The sequence below is a fragment of the Nanorana parkeri genome, unplaced genomic scaffold (assembly GCF_000935625.1).
Source record: "Nanorana parkeri isolate BGI_ZX_2015 unplaced genomic scaffold, ASM93562v1 scaffold18, whole genome shotgun sequence".
NCBI classification, from domain to species: domain Eukaryota; kingdom Metazoa; phylum Chordata; class Amphibia; order Anura; family Dicroglossidae; genus Nanorana; species Nanorana parkeri.
Window position 1 is genome coordinate 1,260,758 of NW_017306286.1, and position 17,869 is coordinate 1,278,626.

General features: G+C 43.6%; 1 protein-coding gene across 1 annotated transcript in view; it reads left to right on the forward strand.

Annotated features, from left to right (window-relative positions):
• Positions 1–7,076: 7,076 nt before the first annotated feature.
• The window catches only part of ACACB (acetyl-CoA carboxylase beta), a 108,943-nt gene continuing 98,150 nt past the window's right edge, over positions 7,077–17,869 (forward strand). The window contains exon 1 of the mRNA XM_018560780.1: positions 7,077–7,149. The gene's annotated coding sequence lies outside the window, so the exon portion shown is untranslated. The remainder of the gene's footprint in view (positions 7,150–17,869) is intronic.

The window sequence follows — 17,869 nt, forward strand, 5'->3', positions numbered from 1 at the left end:
ATATAGAACTGGTCATTTCATTCATTAAATATTAAAGGTATTTGCCCATCACAGCCAGAGTACTGCTATATATACACTGCCTTATGCCTGCCTGATTCTAGATTTGGTTTTAACCATCTTGTGGCTGATCAGCGTATACGGAGTCGTTGATCTGGAACATGTAGCAAGTGAAGTCCGAGCTTCTTATTTGCATACTTGTTTCAGTTACTGAAGGCAATGGATAAGTGCAACAGCTGGGCAGGTACTATTTTAATAAGAAGCTTATTTTTGTAATGGTAACCTACACATTTTAGCACCAGTTTCCTTCAAAGCTGATGGATAGACCTCTCTTACCTACATGCCTCACAGCAATGCCCCTTCATAGCACCTAGGACCCTAGTCAAACCAATATTTGTCATCTATGACCAATTTGCCCCCCTTCCTATATTGCCCCATATGGAAGGAGGATAAAAGTATATGTTATGAGGCAACAAAAGTTATAATTTATAACAAAGTAATTTAGAGTCCTTCCTTTTTCAGTTTTTATTTTTATTATTATTGGTAAAGGGATATTCTAATATGCACACTACAGCTGACTTTCGGAAAGTGTAATGACTACAGCGATTGCTTTATAGAAATAAACCCTTAACCCTGAGCATTTTAGGTAGGATTTCTCATTGTATAGACTAACTGCCTTAACAGTTCTTTTTTCTTTTACACTTTAAAATGCCAAAAATGTTTATACATATTTTGTAAATCTGTAATTGTTTTGTGTTGCTCCTGTAGATCAGGAATTGTTTGTGTTGAGGTAAACAAGCTAAATCAGTCGTGTGAATGAATAAGCTAAATATGTCTAAAGGCACTAAGTGTATTTTGGTTGTGTTTTTTTAGTTTTGTAATAAACAATGTAAAAATATAAAACTTTTTTTGTGGTGAGATTTAGTTTTAAACAAAATTCTAATTCATGTGTGTGTAGTATTAATTTTTTTTTTATTATTGCTTTTGAGCTAACCTTTTGGCTGGCTTCACACTTTGATGAGCATTGCCACACACAATGAGTTGTATGTGTGTTTTGTGGGTCATCCTATTTTGAATGAGTACACAATCCACTACATTAGGGTAAAAACATATTGGGTATGTGAACACACTGGTTTAAGGCTTGCTGAAAATGAATAGGCTGAACGTCTACATAGTAAATGTACATGTTTTAGGGCTGTAAATTGGCCCTAAAACAATAGCTAGGAGGATTTATATAAATGTAGTTGGGAATAATAGAGCTTCAGGATAATGCATTCCCTTTACTCTATCATCGTATAGCAGGCATCCTGTTGTACAATTCCCCTTTGGACATGACTTGAAATGCAGTGATGGTGCGTTATGGGTTTAGCCATTTTTACTACCACATGAAAACTAGACCAAATTAAAAAGGTTCTGTCGAGTCCCATATTAATCACCCAGGATTCCCGTTAATGGTTTCTTATGTAAATGAAAAACAAACCCAAATAAAATACCGGTTCCACATTTGTTTAGTACAGTTCTCATATGCAATCCCCTTAAGATGTGGATCTAGCAGGTTCCCACCCAAAATGGATTATTTCGTTTAGATGGATTGGGCAGAGTACGTGGGAACGTGTACCAAAGCACGCAAATAAATGTGGTTTGTTTCCCCTTGAGTGCTGTGTTGTAGAAGAAGGCTTACATGTAGATAGATTTTATTTGTCACATACACAATCGTACAAGTATGATATGCAGTGAAATGCTTACACGACTGCAGAGCAGTCGTGACGGCAGCCGACTACACCGGCGCCATCTTTGTAGAGCAGTACGGTGACAAGACGCGGATGTAGAGAGCCTGCAGCTTCTCCTAAAGCTCCGGGTGTCGCCTCTGAACGGCAGCGTGATACAAGTGCAGGAGCGCTGTACAATCTTAACCGCCATTAATCCCCAACGGAGAACCTTACTGTGCCAGTTGGTAGACGAGAAGATCGTTATGGGCCTCCGCATAATCCCCCATCTTGTCCTCGACGTGGACGACTCCGTCTCCCAGGGCGTCAACATCCCTTCTCAGCAGCAAAAAGCACATCTCTATGCAGGGAGCACCCAAGAGACACAAGCACGTCCCCTAGGGTAGTGTCCAGCAGGGGGCGATCAGCAGTGGGACAATCCTCAATGGTGCTATTCATCTCCTCACACACATGCACAGTAGGGCCAGACCGCTCGTCCCCCTCCCCAGGCCGTATCTGCGCTCCCCCAGAGTCCAGTCTGGGCGTGGATTTTGCCGGGTTGGCGGTCACCTGGCTCCCACCTCCTTTCGGCTCCCGCTCGTTACGGCTGTCGGAGAGTTGCAGAGAGGACAGGGTGCTGGACGAGCCGGCGCCATCTTGAGTCCGCGGCGAGCCCGTCGAGCGGAAAAATTCAGTAAGTTTCCGAGGGCCTTTCTTAGATTTTCGTTCTCTCCGACGGTCGCTGGGGTCAGGGGCACACATGGGTAGTATCATGGGAGTCCTCTGTGCTAAGGATTCAGCCCTAGGATTTCAGCTGTGCCGGAGCTCCACTATCCTGCGACCATCCGTAGGTTCTATGACTGATCGTTTCCCAGTATGTCTTCTGTACAGAGACCTTTTACAGATGCATTGCAATGCGCGCGCACACAAGCAAGGCCACATTAGCACATCTGGGAGAACAAACAAGCCCTCAAGTCAGAACTACTGCTACATGGAAGCAGCTTTTGCAAACAGGTGCACACTACTGCTACATGGAAGCAGCTTGTGCAAACAGGTGCACAATCTGAGCCATCCTAGTTTAGTTTTGCATTATATCCCAAGTTTTTGTACAGGTTAAAAAGTTCAAATGTCCTGCCCTACTCTGGCCTCGTTTACACCAGACACAGTGCGTTCTGGCCGCACTGCATCACATTGCGACCGGCGCACTATGTTGTGGGGGCAGGAGGGGGCGTGGCTGGCCATTGAAGTGAATGGCACCATAGCTACGCCCTCTGGCCGCAGAGCGATCGGACGCAAGGCACACAATGCCTGTGGTCCGGACTGAACAAAAGAGTGCTTGAAGCATTTTGTTTGGACCGGACCGCAGGCAGTGATGTGCCTTGTGTTCCTGTGCAGCCAATTAGTGCCATTCACTTCAATGGACCCCCACGCCCCTCCTGCCCCACAACATAGAGAGGCAGCAATGCAGTGCGTTCTGGCCAGAATCGGGCTGGAATGCACTGTCTGGTATGAACGAGGCCTTAGGCCAGGTTCACACCACAAAATCTACGTTCCAGAGCGGCATCTGGAATGCAAACTGTCCGACTCCCTGCGGGAGGGGGTGTGGCGGTGCATTTAAGTTAATGGCACTATAGCCATGCCGCACCCACATTAGTGCTTGCGTTCTGGTCCAGTGTGATCTGCAAACAGTGCTTGCAGTTTGTTGCCATTGTTGGCCCCTTAGTGTGGTTTGACAGGTCTGGCGGTGTGATGCTCTGTTTTAGTGCACCACACTATTTACTTTTTTTGGAGTGTATAAACTGAACACTCTATTCAGGTCTGTGCACTGTGGTCCAGTGCTCTGCAAAAAAAAGTGAAAACAATTGTTTTCTATGTGCCCTAGTGGTGGCTGGTGTTCAGTTTCTGAAAAATTTTACTCACCGCACACTGTGTAAATGAGCCCTAAAATTCTCTAATGACACAGACCCTTAAAGGTCCCGACTAGTGCTCGCTTAACTAAAACCCTCTGATCCTTAAAGCTCATAACTTGACTCGTAAAGCCTGCTAAAGTTAGACCCCAAAAAATAAAACCACCTAAAGCAGTGGTGGTAAACATACGATGGGGGGAATTAATCAAAACTGGAGTAAACAGAATCTGGAGCAGGTGCCCATGGCAATCAATCAGCATCTCTTCAGTTTGTTCAGGTAAGATTTGAAGAGGAGACAGATAAGCTGATTGGTTGCAGTGCAAATCTGCTCCAGTTTTGATAAATCCCCCCCCCGTGTATATAGGGCCCCTTGATGTCATCGAAGGGCCACACATAATATTCAGTAGATGTACTGTTGAAGAAGGCTGGCAAAGGGTGGCTCCATACGACCCTGCAATGGAAATGAGCCATCTTAAAACGGTATCGGGGCCAATGAACAGGGGAACAGCTGATTCTGCAGGAAACTAAAACTTTGAAACATCAAGGAGCCGCATCCATTGTAAGTGATGTGATCAGCGTTTGAAATTGCCTAAAAATGTTAATATATCACTTTAAGCTTCTACCCTTTAAAACCCCAACCTGAAGGCTCCAAAAAGAAATCCTGCCTCGTTGTAATAAAGCTTCCATCCCTCAAGGCGGAACTATGGGGGTCTATTCACAAAGCAGCCGAAGGATCTAGCCGTAGCTTCGGCCCCAGGACCCCTTCGGTTCAGTAGAACCGAAGGGCTGCTGTACGGGCTATTCACAATAGCCCATACAGCTCCCGAACTTAGCCAAGCGGCTCAGTCGAGCCGAACGCATATGCCTCGCCTCTGCTGAGCCGCGCTGAAAGCCGAAGCTGTCAGAGCGGCCGGCCGACAGCCTGCTTCTGACAGCTGGGCAGTGCCAGCCGTGATCTTATGGCTGGCTCTGGTCACTTGCAGAGAGATCAGCGTCCCTGGTTACCTGCTAACCAGGGACACTGATCTCCAGACAGCAAACTCTCCCGGGAGTCTCCCGCTCCCGGCCGCCCAGGAGAGAAACCCGTTTTTTTGTTTTTTTTCTACGGAGCCGTGTCAGAATAGAAAAAAAATAATTCTACCTATTGATAACTGGATGGTAGTAAATATTTTTTTTTTACTATCACCAGTTTGTGAAAGAATGGGAAGCCTCTGTATGCTTTGTACACTTCCCCACAAGGTCACCGCTGCCGCCCGTCGGCGCTCTGCCTCCCCGAGGCCGGGCCTCGGTGGCCTTGTGGGAAATCTGGACACACACACACACACCACACACACACACCACACACACACCACACACACACACACACACTTCGGATAAAATGAACGGAAACTAAAAATGTTTTCATTAGTTTCATCAAACGAAACAAATTTTTATGCTATTTTGTATTTGACCACCAGCGCATTCTAAGCGTGCGTGGCGTCGGGTGACAAACATCGTCTGTTGTTGGGCACAATTTTCTGTTCTTGCCTCGAGCGCAAAAGGAGCTAGCTACGGCTCTGCAACCATGCCTCCACTGTTTATATTCAGAGAGTCTTCGGTGTCCTGGCTGCACCTGCACAGTAGTGCTCCATAGATCTCTATAGGCATACTTCCCAACATTCTGAGATAACAGCGGGACAACTTCTAGTACAAAGTATGTAGGCAAGGGGCACACCCCAAATGACTGTTTTCACCCACAAGTGGCTTTTTCACTAAAACTTTTTACTGGGGTTTCAAAATAAAAAAAAGAATAATCTTTCAGAGGTTAGATGAAGTGTCTCTGCAGTATAATACATTAGGTAGTTCAATACATCCCACCAAAATGAGGGATAACTGAGGAAGAGGGACAGCCCCTGCAAATGTCCAGCATTGTGCAGCAAAGGATTTCTTTACATTTTTGCCCAAACACAGTCATCATGTCTCCAAATAGCTCCAACTCTCTCAGCTCTGCTTCCCTGAACTTCCTGTCCAGTACAAGATCACAAGGGACAGAGCAGTCTCCAACAGCCATTCATCTACTAGCTTGGAGGGAGGGGCAGGGAGCAGGGGAGAGGTTTTCCCTTGCCATGTCTGTGTTTTTATGGAGATACACACAGCTTAGTAGCACACACAAGGGTGGCATGATTGGACCCTGCAAGGGAAAGACACCACCCTAAAACAGGATATCAGGACCAGCGCTCAGGGAACCAGTTGATTCTGCAGGAAACAAAGACTTTTATTCTTGCATGCTCATGCACGTTTGTGTGCTGTGTTTTGAGTTTAATGGGGTCCTGAACATGCGACAAATGTTGCAAAAAAGCTCCTATAGCAAATTTAGCGACATGCGCTCCATGTTTGAGCATGTTTTGTGTTGAATCAGTTTTTATTAGTATTTTTTAACAGTTCCTTAACAATCAGTATCAAAACTCAAGAAGGGTACAAAAAGTACAATCAGTACATATACAACGAGGATATCAGGCTACATGAAAAAATTTAGCAAGGGATGTGTGCGAGAGAGGGGACTTACCGAACGAGGAATCCAGACAGGGCACCAGTGCGAGGTTGAAGTCTCCACCCAGGATGAGCATGTTTTAATATGCACAAATGTGGAGGAAAAAATGCATGTCTCCCTGGGTGCGTTTGAGGTGTCATTAGAGATTAGTGGCAATGCAAGCGCGTTTTGCAGCGTTTCTGTGTGCGTTTGGCACGCGTTCAGCAAACAAACAGATGTGAATACGGGCTCGAACTAAAAGCAGCATCTGATGTAAGTGATTCCATCAGCATTTGAAATAGCTTAAAAACACATTGAAGGGGATGTATCAAGACAGAAGCAGATGCCCATGGCAACCAATCAGCTTCTCTCTATCATTTTCAATGCTTAGCTAAACAAACTGAAGAAGAAGCTGATTGGGTGCTATGGCAAACTGCCCCACATTTTGTCTACTCCAGTTTTCATAAATCCTTACCATTGACTATAATGTCACTTTAACTATACAAGATGAAGATAGAAGATGACTGGTTACTATGTGGAGCAGCTCCAGTTTTAGTACCCCCGTATGTTTGCTTGCACATGATTGGACGAAGGAACCCTTGTACACTGAACAGTCTATTTGCCAATGAACCCTGTTACTGAACCTATTGTTATTATCTAACTTGCCAGGTTGTACAGAGCTTCAAATAGCCTTCTATTACAGAGCAGGGGAGAACATAGGATCTGAGGTAAAAAGTGAAGCCATTTTGTCAAAGCCTGTCCAGATGTTGCAGAGATATTAAGATGGCTCCATAAAAGGAGACAACACTGGCACACATCTCGCTCTGCTGTCTGCCCCAAAAAAACTTCTCCAGTCCAGTTCCTTCCTGTTGTCACAGTAACGTGTTCCTGCTCTCCCTCCTCCTCCTTCGCTGCGATTGGTGGGAGGCGCTGTGGGGCAGAGCTATGCCGCTGTCACTCTTCCTGAGCAGAAGCAGCAACTGCTGACTGTATAGAGCAGATGATAACAAGGACGTAGTGGAATGGCCAGGTAAGATGTCATCAGCACTAGACTGAGGAGGAAGGCGTGAGTTCAGTATGATCACATAGAAGAGCACATCACCTACACTGTGACTGTTCTGTACTGAGAAGAGTCTACACTCAGGTGACTCATCGGAGACTGATTGATGATTTGATTATTGATGATGCTGTATTAGGTTATACATGATCATATGCATGTATTGTGATGACAGGTGACTTTGCAAATGGAAACAGGTCGCTAGAATTGGGAGATGAGTATATGCAGCTAGGACAATAACAATGTCAGATCTGTGAAAGCCTGCACTGATAACACTCACTGGGGGGGGGATTTATCAAAACTGGAGAAGTTACCCATTGTAACCAATCAGCTTCTCTCTTCAGTTTGTTCAGTTAAGCTTTGGAAATGAAAGAGAGAAGCTGATTGGTTGCCATTCACAGCTGCTCCAGATTCTGTCTGCTCCAGTCTTGATAGATTCCCCTCACTGTATACAATGTAAGCTACCTATTAGAAAACTGGCTGCAGTATACATAGATCATCTTTGAGCTCAACACATTGGAGGGAATTCATAAAAACTGGAGCTGACAGAATCTGATCCGTTGCCCATGGCAACCAATCAGCTCCTATCTTCAGCTTGTTCAGTTAAGCTTTCAAAATGTGATAAGCCAGAAGCTGATTGGTTGCCATGGGCAACTGCTCTAGATTCTCTCTGCTCTGGGTATTTATGAATTTACCCCAGTGATGTCATTTTAGCTCCCATTCACACTTTTTTTTTTGGCGTGTTTTTTTAGGCGTTTTCAGACTTAAGCATTTTTGGCTTTAGCCAATGAAAAGCTAGCTATTAGAAGGAGGAGACAGTTGTTGGCGCAAAATCGCACTAAAAACACACATTACAGGCATTTTTCATTCGCTCGTATTGAACCCGAAAAGAAGTTCCTGTACTTTTGTGAGCTATAAGTAACAGCGCTCGTATGTGAACAGGCACCATGGAAAGTAAAAGAATTCTTCATGTTAAGCATCGGAATTGTTTTTTTTTTTTTTATATTGAGTTTTAACACAAAATTCGGGAAATTGTTTGAAAGTGATTGTTTATTAACATTCAGTATACAATGACACCTGGAGAAATGTTATTTGTTATCTGTTGGCACTACCGGTATATATATATATCCTGTATAATAATAATCTTCACAGATTGAACATACAAAGAACAGATCATGTTCCTATTTAGAAAAGAAGACTTGAATGAGTTACTTTCTGTTACTTGGAGGTATATAAAGACGATAATGATAGAAGGATAGATGTCATGTAGGACACGGGACTGGTGTCAGTGCTCTGTGTGTTATGTCCATGGTGACCTCTTCTTATGAGTGTGCCTGGAAATGGTATGAAGGCAGTCACAGAGCCAGATGACCTTTGTCACACATAATTCCCGAGGCCGGTATTTTGGAAAGCTTGGCTTGGAGTATAGAGCCTGGATGTAAACGATTCCTGTCTGCTTTCTATAACCACCCTGCCCCGACCTTACTTGTCTTCTATCTTGACATATCACACATAGCACCTGTACTTCCGGCATCCCGCCCGACCTTTCCATTGAAAGCGGCCAGAAAAACCAGGACAATAACAATTCCCCGTCCATACAATTCTTTTGGCGTCCGTGCTGAAAATGTGACGGCTAAAATTGGAAAATATTGTTGTATACCTACTGGAGGAATGAAAAGCTGAACTCCTGGCAAATTGAATACATAGGTGCAATACATAGAAGGCTAGATGTAGGATTATACCGGTACATACAAATATTTATTAATGGCACCCCAAATGCAGCAAGCAAGACGCACATCAGTGTGTGAACAAAATATAGCTCAAACTGCTGCATGAGCTTCTTTGCTGCGTTTGTCGCACATAAGGCAAAGCATTTAAATAATTGGGCTGCCCTATGCTGACGCATCACAAACACGGCAAACTGCGTCACACGTTCACACATGTGGCTAGTGTAAATGAGAGCTGTTTTTCCTGCCAAAGGATTTGTATTTCCAGTCCTAAGATTTACACAGCTCTGTCATGTAGACAAGTCCTGTCTGAAAGGGCAGCAAACTTGTTAAGAAACACTTACAAGTCTTGTCCCTCCCCCAGCCTGTGACTGAACAGTGAAGAGAGGAGCAGCAGACTGCTAAGCTCATCTCTATGTCACTCTGCTCTCTCTTCCTGGCAGCATGATCCTTGTACTGCAGCACAATTGATTGACTATTTGTGCTACTTCACTCCCCCAGTCTGAGCTCTGCGGTACAGAGACTGCGAGCCATATTCAGGTATTTACACTACTTTCATTAAAAGATAATAATGTATGAATGAATTCTTAGCTGCATTCATTTGTGTCTTTTCTATCTGCCTGGGGTTCACGTTACCTGCAATCTGTCACCTGCCCTCCTGTGATTTTTCATCTAATATCATTTAGAAATTGGAAAGAAAAAAGGTTTGTTGTGTTATGCAGCACAAATTCAATATTCATGCATGCACTGATTTTCTTTCACCGCAGCACAACGCACAGTCCTACACTGCAACTTGCGACGGCTGGGAGGTGCGTTGGGGTGTCGTTCAAATGAACGGCAGCAAAACGCACCCAGTGCACAGTAACACACACAGGTGCACTGTAACTTAGTTTGCATTATTTGGCCCGTTCAGATGGGTGTCCGACTTTACTACCTCTCCAAAAAGGGCAGTAGAGCAGCAGCTGCACGGTGTTCAAGAGGCTGCCTCTTGAATGCTGTTTTTTTTCATCCCGAAGGGGATTTTTAATTGCAGTATCACGCCGCAACCGCATACCCACCCGGTTGCTGCTCAGTCCCATTCATTGCAATTGTCGCATCTGGCAAGTGGCACCACCTGCTAACCGCACATGCAGTCTTTACTATTATGCTTTTTTGGTGGACAGCCTCTTTTTACCACACCCTTGCCACCCGTCTCGTGCCTAAATGTCTTCATACTGAAAATAAACTCAATATGCACCATTATAGTACATTGCATTTCTAAATCAAACCGTGTACCAAGAGAAATACAAGGGCAGCCATTGCTGAACTCTTTTTTTAAAATGCTAGACTGTCCCTAACCAGGAACAAGAATGCAGATCACGTATGTTAGAATGAAATGAAAACTCCTGATCTGCATTTTCATTCCAGGTAAGTGACTCTAATTCAATAATGCAAAGGCAACCTCATTACATATGTTAAGCTGGCCATACACCTATAGATTATCTGCAGACTTTCTATGGTCAGATGGAAAAAGTGCAATAGATTCCCCCACCAACGCTAAACTGTGTGGATGAAGGAATCTCCCACTGGGCCAAGCTTCAGTATCTTTCTAGTCGGCCCCACTGGCTCTCAAAACACCTGAACAATCTGTTTGGAAGCCGGCATTGCTCAGGTATTTTGAGAGCCAGCGGAGGGCCAGCTAGCAAGATACTGAAGCTTGGCCCAGTGGGAGATTCCTACAGCCACACAGTTTAGCGCAGATGGAGGAATCTGTGGCACTTTTTCCATCTGACCCTAGAAAATCTGCAGATAATCTATAGGTGTATGGCCAGCTTTATACAAGCTTACTTTACCAGAGATCTAGTCCAAATAAGGCCACGCCTACTTAACATGGCCAGGTTGAGTAGCATTTTACAATATTTGCTGAGTATTGGGATTATATGCTTTCCTTTGTAATCTGTAGTTCCGACATATCTCTAAACTGTATCTGTTATAAGCCACTTTTTAACATTCGGTCTGTGTCCCACCACATCCAGATCATCTGCAGACCAGACCAGATTGTTTCTGGACCCAAAATGTATCCTAATGTATCCCTATGCTATTTCTGGCCTCTGTTCACACCAGCGCAGTCCATACCAAGACCAAATACTTCATGTCTCATTTTGTCTGGTCTGGAATGCACTGGAACTGCAGGCAGGTTCACACCGTTTCCCAGACCAGCTCTGGTCCAGGAAATGGTGTGAACGTAAGTGTACCTGTGCCCAGACTATGAACATAAATGATATTCTTAACAAGCAGTAGAAGAGTTGTAAAACACAGCCTCCCTGTTCTCTCTAGCTGCTTGTACAGTAAAGTAATTCACTCTGAAGGATCACAACAAAGGTGTGTAAGTTGTGATCATACAGCTTCCAGCACCTTAGAAATGCCTGCTGTTTATGTTTACAGTGGCAGGCTGGGAAGATTTTGGTGCAATAGAAACCAATAATGAAAGAGCTAAGATTTCAGTGCATCTATTGTAGGGCTGCAGCTAACGATTATTTTCATAATCGATTAGTTGGCCGATTATTAAGTTCGATTAATCGGTTAATCGATATTGTGAATTTTGAAGCTCCATTTCTCAACAGTGCCTGTAGCTACAGAGATGAGTGAGGGCTTGTGTTAAAGTTCTTTTACTGCTTCTTCAGAATATGTAAAAACTTTAGTGTGCATAGTCTGGGCACATAGTCACTTTAAAGGAAAGCTGTCATAAGGAAAAAAAGGAGGTTGCCATTGATGATTTCTGAAAATGCCAATTTCCTGGCTGTGATACTGGTTCACTTGTTTCAATATTTCCAGTCACTGACCCAAAATAAGCATACAGAGAAAGACTTCTACATTTTTTCAACACCATTTCTGATCCGAATACTTGTTTTGGGCTGAGTCTCTAAGCATTGAAACCCATGCGTCACCTAAGCATTTCTAAAGGAGGCGATAGCAATGGCAACCTGCCATATTTTACTCATGATAGATTTACTTTACAGCAGAACTCTGGGCATCATTTTTCTTAACCCGTACAGTTGGCTACCCCCACACCGCAATGGTTAAGTGCTCATTTGTGTCTAGGTGCTAAAAAAACAAAAACATTTAACTCACCCGAACTGCAGAGCTGGCAGTTACTTCAGTCCCTGAAGCCTGTCTACTCCTCTGCTGCAGCGATGGTATACCCCTCAGCATCCTCACTGCCTATACACTGTATAGAAGGTGATGCTTAGACTGCTGCAGCGGAGGGGGAGAGAGGCTATAGGGACTGCTCTAGGAGCAAGCCATCTCTGAGGATCAGGTGAGTATAACTTTTTTTTTTGTAGCACCTAGACAAAAATGAACACTTAACCCTTGCGGTAGCCTCACTGCAAGGGTTAAGAACCATTTTGCCCAGAGTTCAACTTTAATGGTAGCAGCTCGGGTACACAATGATTGGCTGATAATACACAGAGACTTTCCAACAAATTGGCAAACCCCTCTATGCCATAACGAGAGCGTCAGACTGACAGAAGCTCTCACTTATCATTCTAGATGTCTATAGGCCATATTACAGTTATTCTGAAATTCCTTGGAGTTAAGACATTTGCTATTTTAAAAAAAATGCTGTTATAAGTAGGGATGCATCGATACCGATACTAGTATCTGTATCGGTGCTGATGCCGAGTATTTGGTCGACTACTCGTACTCGTCCAAATGCTCCGATGCCTAGCCTGATACTTCCGGTATCAGGAAGCCGGGCAGCACGTCATTACACGCTGCCCGGCTTCCTGATTGTCCGGGAAGCCTGCTCCATGCTCTCTCGTCACTTGGGGATTGGTTGGAAGCTGGCCAATCAGGAAGCCAGGCGCCGTGTAATGATGCGGCACCCGGCTTTCTGATTGGTCGGAAAGCCAGATTCATGCTCCCTCGTCACCTCATGACGAGGGAGCATGGAGCTGGCTTCTTGGCCAATCAGGAAGCTGGGTGCGGTGTCATTACACAGCGCCAGGCTTCCTGATTGGCCAGAAAGCCGGCTCCATGCTTTCTCGTCACCTAGTGCATGGGGGCGGCTTCCCTGCTAATCGGAAAGCCGGGTGGCGAGTCTTTACACGCTGCCCGGCTTCCCGGCTAATCAGGAAGCCAGATGGCGAGTCATTACACGCTGCCTGGCTTCCTGAATGGGACTTCCGGTACTCGGTATTTGGTATCGGCGAGTACCGGAAAAAAATATATCGGTACTCGGAAGGTCCTGTCTAAATTGGCCCTGTATGTATGCATGTGAGATAGGGGCCTTAGACTGTAAGCTGTTTGATGGCAGGGACTGATGTGAATGTGCAAATATGTAAAGTGCTGCGTAATAAGTCAAATGCTAAGGTGTATATAAATACCTGCAATAAATAATCAGAGTTCTCACCCACCAGCACAAAATATCGGAGAGTTCTATTATCATTTGTGCCTTCTGTCCTTACATGCTTGAGGGCATTCATAGAACTAATAATGTGCTGATGTACAGAGTATTACTCTGTGGACATTGAGGTACTTAATTATTACATGTGGGTAGCAAAAGGCTTTCCAGAAAATGTTCCTGTATAACCAGTATTTTATCTCCTCCCTTGGACACAAAATGATGCAAAAACACAGCTGACCTGTCCTGTTAGTTGTCTTTTTGAACATCTCTGCAATCATAAGTGGTATCCCAATTACCTGCTTTGAGATTTCCTAACTATGACAATGCACTAAGGTAGGCTGGAAAGACCAGTGTTACTGGGTTACAGATCCTACATCCGCACATTTACTATGCTGTTCTGGTCCTTATGTAAGCTTTAACTTTTTTGAACAGTTCCTGAAACTAACTGGAACTGGAAAGTGAGCTGAATTGGGGAATTTTTCCAAATCAGCTATTTTAGCCTAGATTGTTCACTTCTCCTGCCTTCTCCAAACTCTTCGCCCTTTTGTGAATAATCCTGTTAAAAACGTCAGACTTGAGTATAATGTCCTACCTAGAACCCAGCTTTTGAATTCCTGCACTCTTAAGGTGCCCAAATACCTTGCGATAATCGTACGATAATCGCAAGGTGTGTGGAAGGCGTGCGACCGTTTCTACTGTACGGTCGCACGACTTTTATCTTAGGAACATGTTCGAAAACCCGCCGAGAATCGTACAATTGTCGGCGGGTGTGTGGCATGTTCGTGTGAGCTTCATGTGAGCTTCATGGCTGTTATCCTGATCCTGTCTTCAATAACTAGTGAATCACTAACCTATAACAAGTGTGCAGAACATAATTTCAAAGTGTATTTCAACCCAAAAACTAAATTGTAATATATTACAGCTTACCAGTACTTACAAGTACTGGTTGCATTAGCTTTCTTTTTTCGGGCATGTTTTCCTTTTTTCTCCTAGGAGTAACAGAAACAAGGTAGGACTACAGATCCCCACCCTCTCCTCTTCTTCAGTGGCAAGGATCTGTAGTCCTCAAAAAGCTGAGAACAATGTAACTGATAACAGCACAAGCAGACAGCATAGGATTACGGAAAAACATCAACAGGTATTTTTCTGATCTTATCAACCAGATATAACAAAATGCTGCCATGCTGGTATAACAGACCAAAAGTGACCAATTAAGAGACATTTATTGTTAGCGTTTACATACACATTAGCATGCTAACGTAGTTTGGAAATGTGTTTTCCGTTCACTTAAATCTGCAAATTAAAAGAATATCTGAAGATCCTGCCATAACCTGCCATAAAGGTCCTTGTTCAGGCACGCCCTGTTATGGTGTCTTATTTGTTTTCCAACTGGACTCCTGCATGGTCAACCTGTTGCCTTGTGGAGACTACAGCATTGCACAGGCATTGTCCAATGTTGTCAACTTTAGGAAAACAGTCCAAAGCAATGATCTACAGCTGATGTACATAGATAGGAAATGGCTGACAAAGGAAGGAGCAGAGCAGCAACACTGAGCTACAAAAAAGGATTGGGAAAAAAAAGAAGAAACGGTATTTTATAAAACTAAAATGGTCATTGTTTATGTAACACATTGATTTTAGTAAACTAATATCATCCAGAGTTTAGATGTACTTTATACTTCATTGGCTCCATACTTGTTCAAGGTCTTTATATAGTGAAGCCAGGACCAGGAAGACAACCCCAGCGTCTGCACCTTTAAGAGCAGTTCAACATGGAAGCGGCTATAATTTTATAATTACATGTTCACTATTGTTTGCTGCGCAGGACGAGCTATACTTGTACATATGTGTATATTTTTCTAAATGGCATACGTGACCTGTAACAAACAGTGAATTGCTGTATGTGTTCAGTCTGCAGTTTGATTTGGTTCATTATCTCATTTTCTACTTATGATAGTAGATAACTGGTATGACAGGTCATAAGGTAAGGGTTTGTGCAATTCAGTATTTCTTCATCTGTCTGGATGCAATCTTTGATTCTATTGGCTGTGTTAGATCATCAGTAGCTTGTGAGTTGTGCCCTTGTAATATTGATTTTTGAGCTTCTTTTATGTTTACTGTATACTGTGCACATTTTCATATTTTCTGCTGATTGAAGTCTGGATTGGCATTCAGACCAATACACAGTTTAAAAGAACCAAAATGTGGTGGTTTTATCAGAATTGAATTGGACAGTTGAGTTACAGAAACCCTGTACAGAGAGATATACCAAGGCTACTTGTCTGGCCATCATGCTGATCCAATGACTTTCTTTGTACTGGAAACAGGCATGCAGATCAGGAATGTCAGAGTAAAGACAAAATTCCTCATCTACATATACTGTATGTTTCAGGTGACTCAAAGTACTAAAGCCTTTGTTTCAGCAAAACATCCAGGCAGCTATCATTATCAGAAGCATAGGAGCATAGCGGCAGCCTCCTTTTTTCCTTGGTACAGTTTTCCTATAGTCCAAGAGGCCCCCCCGAAAGCTTCTGGTAAACACCAGTTTTTTACATCTATATACATACTCTCCAGCGCTCAAATGGTTACTTCTTCTAGGTCAAAATGAAGGCCACACTATCCATCGCCTTCATAAAGTGCACTTGGTAAGTTTAGCTACCATCTTCACTTACTAAAATGCCATTGACCCAAGGTGAACAGCAAACCTTTTTTTTTTTTTTTTAAACTCTGCACTGGCTTGTAGTGAATGCTGTTCTGAGCCTGACACAGCTTTAAACTTTCTCCATTCACTTAAAGTGAACTTACCTTTGCATATTCTTAACAAACAATAACTGATATTCAAAACAAGCCACCACTGACCTCTGTAGCTGCAGGTACAGTGGAGCAATTAATCCTCAAAGTTCACAGAAGAGGCCCTGAACTTGGGTTCTGGTCAATTCTCAGCAGTGCTTCATCAATCAGAGCACCCGCAGTGTATTTAAATTAGAAGTTTAGAAGGCGGCCACGTCAATGCTTCGAGAGGGACATCTGTGCTGTTAGTGTTGACTAAGGTTAAGAAGAGCAGAATGGAATTTGTTAGTATTCGCTACAAACCAAGGTGTAGGTATCAGTGGCGGAACTACCAGGGTTGCAGAGGTCGCGACCGGGCCCTGGAGTTCCGCCACTTGGAGGGAGCCCAGGACAGGAGGAAGGGGCTCCTGGTGACCGCTGATTACCAGGATATTTATTATCCCGGTAACCGCGAATGTCATTCCCGGGACCTCTTCCTCCTGTCCTGGGCCCTACATGCTTCACGCTGCTAGGCTCATAATCAACTACACTTATTTAGGAAAAAAAGCTGTTTGTTTTACAAAAATTGTCCTTAAGACCCATTCACACTGAGTGATTTGTAGCGCGATTTCAGCTAAAAAAATCGCTCAAACATCAGCTCAATGTAGCTCGTCCAATGCATTTCAATGGAGGTGTTCAAATCTCGCAGGTCAATGCCTCCTGTAGCTTTTCGCTTGAACATGGCCTATTTTTCACGCGATTTGGCCCAATAGGCTTCAATGGTGTAGCTCAATGCCGCGCTACAGAAGTGTCACTTTTGCACAGAAATATAAGCAGGAACATAAGCAGGAAAGAGGAAGAGGAATTATGTCACATCCAGACCGTTTTTGATTGGATACAGCCAATGTAGCAGCTACGAAGTCCATGCCAAAAGTAGCGATATGTACGTGACAAAATGTGCACTGTAGCTCAATGTTGCTCAGCTTTTTTTGATGTAGCTCAGTGTGAATGGGGTCTTAGGGCTGGTGCACACCTAGGTGATTTATCGCTCATTTTGAGTCGCATGATATCGCAGTTTGTCACGCGACCGAAATCGCCTGTCATGTGAAAAGGTGCAGGAGCTATTTTCGGGCGGTTGTTGCGCGGTTTGGGTCCCATAGACATCTTTATGCATTGAAAAACATGCAACAACCGTGCTGTTTACAATGAACAGTCAATGAACAGTCAAAAACGGCTCGGCATCTGTATCGCCTAGGTGTGAATCTAGCCTTACAGTTTATCAATCCCATGTATTGTATTTTGTCATGAAAAATATTCTAGTCTATGTTCGTTGTGCCATGTTCTTTGCACTGACCTGGCCTTGTTCATGTTCCTCTGCTTATGTTTATATTTCTTTTTCCTCTATTCTTATTTACCAGAAAATGGTGGTATCTAGGAAAAGACAGAACAATAACTCAGTAGTAAAAGGCTTTGTCTTTGGCATCGGATATACTTTAATACAAGGAGCCCGATAAACATTTGATGGCGCTGGGTGAGAAATTGCGAAAGGAAAATTATGTAAAAAATTGTCACAAAAAAAGTTGTAAATTGTGACAAATGATCTATTATGTTGCAGTGACCATACTTTATGAGGAGTCCTGCACCACCTAATGTTCTTATTCTGTGCACCCATAATATATGCAATCTTTTCAATAGGGATTTCCCTATTATGTGACTCACATGTTGAATTCAACAGGAACATGCATTGCAAATCATTGTTTATATGTAACACGAGTACCAATGTTGTAATCTGCACCAATTGTAATGTCGC